Source organism: Delphinus delphis, chromosome 3, assembly GCF_949987515.2.
Source record: "Delphinus delphis chromosome 3, mDelDel1.2, whole genome shotgun sequence".
NCBI classification, from domain to species: domain Eukaryota; kingdom Metazoa; phylum Chordata; class Mammalia; order Artiodactyla; family Delphinidae; genus Delphinus; species Delphinus delphis.
In genome coordinates this window covers 82897614-82904148 of record NC_082685.1, presented here as the reverse complement: position 1 = coordinate 82904148, position 6535 = coordinate 82897614, and the positions used below count along the sequence as shown (strand labels likewise).

Below are 6535 nucleotides of genomic sequence, written 5' to 3'. Positions count from 1 at the left end.
CTAAACGTTATAAAAGCTTTCAGCTCCGGTTCCCTTCTTTGAATCTCATTTTATGGGGATCCGGTACATACGAAATTAAATTTGTCTCCTGTTAACCTGTCTCATGTCAATTAAGTTATTAGACCAGCCAAAGACCTAGAAGGGAAGAAGGGAAGATTTTTCTACACCTACAGGGGTAAAAGAAAAGTTCACTTTTGTAGGTACAAATGAAGATCAAGAAAAAAATACAAAGTTAAATTTTTCGCCCATCATTTAAAAAATCATTCTGATGTAACTGTGATGTGTACAAAACAAGTAACATATTTCCTTACATAAGGTTGCCTATGTATCATCTCTGGTATTACACAGTCCCATATTTGGTCCTTACAACTGTCCTCAGGCAATTTTCTGAGTAGTGCTGTTTAGGGAAGAAATAGGTATAAATGGTGGGCATTGCTTGAAAACACTAAGGAAATCAAAAAAACCCTCCAGCCACCTAGGGCTAAGAATAACAGTTGAGACATGTAAGAAACCCCCTAAAGACAGGGAGGAAAAGCCAGCGAGATGGTTTCTTTGGGAAGTTAGGGCATTCCAAAGTGGTCATGTATACTAGGGAATTTAGAAAGCCACTCACATACCCGGGACAGGACACGTTCTCAGAAAAGAACTGAGAAGACCCTGAACTTTCACTACTGGATAATCTAAAACCTCAGTATAAGCAGGAAGTGAAAGTTGAGGCAAAGTTGTAAAGAGCCTGGCTAAGGATTAAAGGGGTACCCCAATACAGAGCCAATCCACCAAGTTAAGCAACAAACTAAATACAAAGCCAGAAATCAAACCTAGGTCTGGTAATCTAGTTCAGTGTCCTACCATAATGGGACCTCTCAGAGTCAGGAATAGCTGGTCTAATAATATCTGCCCTTTAGGAAAAGAACAATGACTAACATTTACTGAGCACTTAGTATCATACCCAGATCATTAAGAACTCCAATGCATTAACTCATATATTCCCTACAGCAACCTTGTGAATGAAGTAGTTACTGGTAGTATCTTCACTTTACAAATGCAGGAACTGAAGCTGGGAATTTAAGAGTTTTGCCCAAGATCATTAGGTTAGTAAGTAGCATAGCTCAGATTTGACACACCTCGCTTAATCCTAGGTTGGTTACCAGGTCAAAGTTTGCCTTGCTTTAAATAATGACCTTCAACAGAAGAAATGAAGGACACCACCGTTCTCACTCACTAGTGAATTAATTCTCAGCTTAATCTGTACTGGTGTCTGCATGGGAAGGCTCTCGAGAGCTCTTTGATGGGTCCTTCCACAGTCCTCACCATTCTCCTCCCTTCTCCAGGATGGAAACAAGCTTCCTCTTCTTCTTGAGCTTTCACAGCCAGCCTCTTAATTCTTTCTTATAGTATATGAACTTTCTAGCTGTAGTTTCTGTGAGCAACTCTTAAATTCTCTAATTTTATGCTAGAGATCATGCTTTCTCCCCACTCCTGCTACACAGAGACATAGACATAATAAATTACACAAACATAATAGACATTGAATGAATAAATGAATCATAAAATCGTGTACCTAATTTGTCTATATATTTTGAAACGTATTCTCTTTTAGCTTAGAATTTCAACACTGAGAGTGACCTTCGGAAATCATCTCACCTAAACCTCTCATTTCACGAATTTATAAACTGAGTCCTAGAGATGTTTGGTGATTTCACTAAGGTCACAGAATAACAGAGCTGGTGCTACAGCCCACATCTTCCCACTCCCAGGCTAGTCAGTTTCTCCTGTATCACCCTGCCTCTTAGCTTTCATTCACCCCTGACTCCCTCCTTTCCAGCTATTTATCCGTACAAACATACACCTGAAGCTCTGAGCTCTGTAGCACTTGGTAGACCCTACTTTCAAAAAAAATTTTTTTTACTTGTACATTCCTTATTTCATTTGCTAACGTTTCTGTTCCACCTTCTGTCCTCTTCACTGACTCCAGTTTCTAATCCTGTCCTTCTCCTGATTCTGTTCCAAGGCTTTACTTTTTTGGGCCTAGCACAGATCATCCGCTACCATTGTTTCCACTGACTTCCCAATGTTTCTCTACAGCCCTCACTTGTCCTCTAAACTCCAGACCCACATCTCTAATTATTTCATACATATTGGCACTCATGTTTCCTCAAATTCAATATACTGAAAGCTAAATTCATTAGCTTTTGCAAACTGGCTCTGTTTTCGGTAATGTTAACAATTTTCCAATCATATGCAATTGATTTGAAATTATCTTCAATTTCTTCCTAAATATTTCATAGTCAATCAATTATTAAAGCCTAACAAAAAGAATAAGCCTTGGAGACTGGAAAATCTGGCTTGGAATTCTGGTTCCATGGCATGTTAATGCACTCTCTGAGCCTCGGTTTCCTTGCCTATGGGGATAAGGCCTATCTTGCTGAAGGCTAGATGAAATAGCATCTGTAAATAACCTGTAGTATTGAAAGGTTTCCCCTTTCCAATCTCCCTTCTGCCCCTGGAGTTTTTCTCACTGTCTCACACATGTGTAACAGGTTTTCCCTATAGCCTCACCTTGTAAGAATTCTGCAGACTGAAAAGTTACTCTTCGTAATTGTCATTCTATTAGCATTGCTCCCCTGCTCAGCTGCTTTCATTAACCACCCAGCGCCCATAAAATTAAGTTTGTACTCCCCATCCAGGTGCTTACACCTTCCCAAAGGCTTGCCGTCTCTCCTCGGGCTTCTCCGACCACTCACTGCCACCCGACGTGAGCAGGCGCTAGTTAATCACCATTACCTCAGCACTCATGTCACTCTTGCTCCTGACTTCACATCCTTGTTCAATTTCTGCTCCACTGAGATTGTATCCTGCCACTCAAATCCTAAGTTATTCAGGGGGCCAAAGTTCTTTGAGCACATTTTATATGCTAAGTGCCCTGACATAACAGGAGAGGAGCTAGGAATAAGACACCATCACATGCACAAGGAACTTTTAGCCAAGATTTATCAAGCTCCTCCTATCCCTATCTTTCCTTCTTTGAAGTCTCACAGAAATAACTGCCTTTATTTTATCTTTGGCAGATATCATGGGTTGCTTATTTAACAACTCTGTTTATTATTGTTTCGACAGACTGTAATCTCCATCATAATAATGGCTCAATTTTATTTCGTGTTGGATGTATGTCAAACACTGTATTGAATGCTTTACAAATATTGTTTATAAATTTTACAAACATTATTTCATTTAATCCTTCCCGAGACCCCATGAAGGTTATTCTCCTCAGTTTATTTCATATATTATTATATAATTATTATATTATAATAATATAACAATTATATCAGTATAATTATTCATAATATATTAGTATACTATATATTATTATCTCATTTTAAGTAAGAAAAAATTGAAGCTTAAAGATGTTCATAACTTGGCAAGAGTCACATGCTTAGCGAGTAGCTGAGGTGGCAGAGCCTCTGGCTGGCTAATTACAGATTCCTTACTCTTATCACCTCCCAAACAACCTTCTCAAGGTTAGAAATAAATTCACTGCTCCATCCCACTCCAGTCCCTAGCACGTTTCTTGATACATATAAGTATTCAAAAACACAAACTGTATTTACTACAAGCAAGTAGCTTGTTAAGATCATAATTTTACAGTGTAGAAGGGGCCCTTTTGATAAACAAATTCTCATATCTAGAAAATGAGTTCAGAACTCCTATAACTGCCATCCTGAAATCCAGCCTTGAGGCTAGTGCCCAGCCTGAGATCTACCTTGAGCAATGGCTCACGGCCTCGGAACAAACCCAGACTTTTAAGGCTACTTAGAGAATCTCTCTACCCCCAAATCAGATTCTACTGGAATCTGATTGAAACTATCTTTAAACAGAAGTATAATGTGTGTGAAACAAAGCCTATTTCTGGCTGTTGTAAAATCGTATTCATCTGATCTAACCTGTTGAGAGAGGAAAACTTTCCATGCCTCCCCCCAACACCAATGCTCAGGAAAAACATGTGTTTGAAATAGCAACTTCTTTAATTACTGGTTTTGTCATAAGATTCCTGCATCCAACAATGGAAACAGAGGGCCCAAGTGCATTTTATTTCTTTAAAAAGACCTATGATGTGCTGCAGCTAGTGAGCAGATACTTCTTTGGACTAGTTGAAGTAGTTCTGAGCCAGGCAGAAAAGAAAGATCTATGGCTTGGAAAAGATAAACTTGGCAGGATCAAGCTTTGAATAAAAAAAGAGGTCTGTTTTCAGTTACAAAGTCTGCCATAATTGCTACTGAAAAAATCCACAACACTGACATCATTCCCAGCCTTTTATAAACCAAAGGGAAGGTCTTTTAGGTTCCTGGGCCCAATTGCAACATGGGCCCCCACACTAAACAAACAATTCTTGGACACCAGCAAAGCAACGGAGAATTCAACTCAATTCTGATGCAATCCACCTGGAAATAGCAGCAGATTCCACAGGTTAAGGATTCAGTCCCACAAGACTATCCCCCCTCCACCCCTCCCCAGACACACCTACACTTTAGATGCCAGTCAAAAGCCCAGGTTTTACCTATATTTCTGACCCATTATCTATAGACTGTGGAGATTCCCATGTCCTCCTCCTTGGGTTTCATTAATTTGCTAGAGCAGTTCACAGAACACAGAGAAACATTTTACTTACTAGATCATTGGTTTACTATAAAAGGATATAATTCAGGAATAGACAGATGAAAAAGATGCATAGGGCAAAGTATGTGGGAAGGGGCACAGAGCTTCCATGCTTTCTCTGAATACACCACTCTCCCAGCACCTCCATGTACCAACCCGGAAGCTCTCTGAACTCTGTCCTTTTGAGTTTTTATGGAGGCTTTACTTCAGAGTCATGATTGATTAAATCATTGGCCACTGGTAACTGATTCAACTCCCAGCCCCTCTACCCTTCTCATAGGTGGGAGGACAGGACTGCAAGTTTCAATCCTCCCATAACATGGTTGCATTGGCAACCAGACCCCATCCTTAGATGGGCTCCAAAAGTCACCTCATTAACATAACAAAAGACACCTTAAAGGCTCTCATCCCTTAGGAAATTCCAGGGGTTTTAGGAGCTCTATGCCAGAAACAGGGACAAGGACCAAACACATATTTATTATAAATCACAATATCATAGATGGTAAGTAGAAAAACCATCTGTTATGTAACTTTGGATGTAGCATTTTCTTGAATGAGATCCTGAAGCTAAATTACGTTCTTTCCAATCAACAAAAAGGCTCTGTTCATGATGGCTCTGCAAAATATCTAACCCCACTTAAAACACAATTGGAATGTTTACAGTGACATATATGTATTTACACAGTATAGCCAAAGAGGGCAAATTTTGATAATGCTGCTGATCTCTGCTTTTTATTGAAATATTTACCTACAAAAGACAAAGTAAAGCTAGAGACTAGGAGAAAATATTTACTAAACATGTATCTGATTAAGCACTTGTATTCAACATATACATACAACTCTTAAAAGTCAATAAGAAAACAAACAACCAATTAAAAACTGGGCAAACAATCTGAACAGACACGCAGACATCTCACTAAAAAAGATATGTAGATGGAAAATGAGCATATGAAAAGATGCTAAACTTATGTCATTAGAGATTGCATATTCAAACAATAATGAGATACCACTACGTACCTATTAGAATGGTTAAAGTCCAAGACGATAACATCAGATGTTGATGAGGAGCATCAAGAACTTTCATTCATTGCTGGTGGGAATGCAAAACGGTACAGCCACTTTGGAAGACAGTTTGGCTGTTTCTTACAAAACTAAACAGACTAAAACTATTGTCTTACAATACAATCAAGCAATCATGCTCCTGGGTATTTACTCAATTGAGTTGCAAATGTATGTCCACACAAAAACCTGCACACAAATGTTTACAGTAGCTTTACTCATAGTTGCCAAGAATTGGAAGCAACGGAGATGTCCTTTACTGAGTGAATGGATAAACAAACTGTGGTATATCCATACAGTGGAATATGATTCAGTGATAAAAAGAAATAAGCTATTAAATCACAAAAAGACATGGAGGAGGCTTCAATGTTTATTGCTAAGTGAAAGAAGCCAGTCTGAAAGGGCTACATGCTGTATGACTGGAACTACACGACTTCCTAGAAAAAGCAAAACTGTAGAGACCCTAAAAAGATCAGGGGTTGCCAGGGGTTGGGAGTGGGAAAGAGAGGGAGGGAAAACAGGTGAAGCACAGGGGATTTTTAGGGCAGAAAAACAATTCTGTATGACACTGTAAAGGTGGGCATGATATTTGTATGTGCCAAAACCTATAGACTATACAATACAAAAAGCAAAAATTAATGTGAAGTATGGACCTTATTTTTTTTATTTAAAAAAAATTTTTATACAGCAGGTTCTCATTAGTTATGTATTTTATACATATGAGTGTATGTATGTCAATCCCAATCTCCCAATTCATCACACCACCACCACGACCCCACCACCACCACTTTACCCCCTTGGTGTCCATATGTTTGTTCTCTAC

The 6535-nt window shown here is 38.9% G+C and overlaps 1 protein-coding gene across 1 annotated transcript in view; it reads right to left on the bottom strand.

Annotated features, from left to right (window-relative positions):
* The window catches only part of TMEM232 (transmembrane protein 232), a 378932-nt gene that overhangs the window by 293256 nt on the left and 79141 nt on the right, over positions 1–6535 (bottom strand).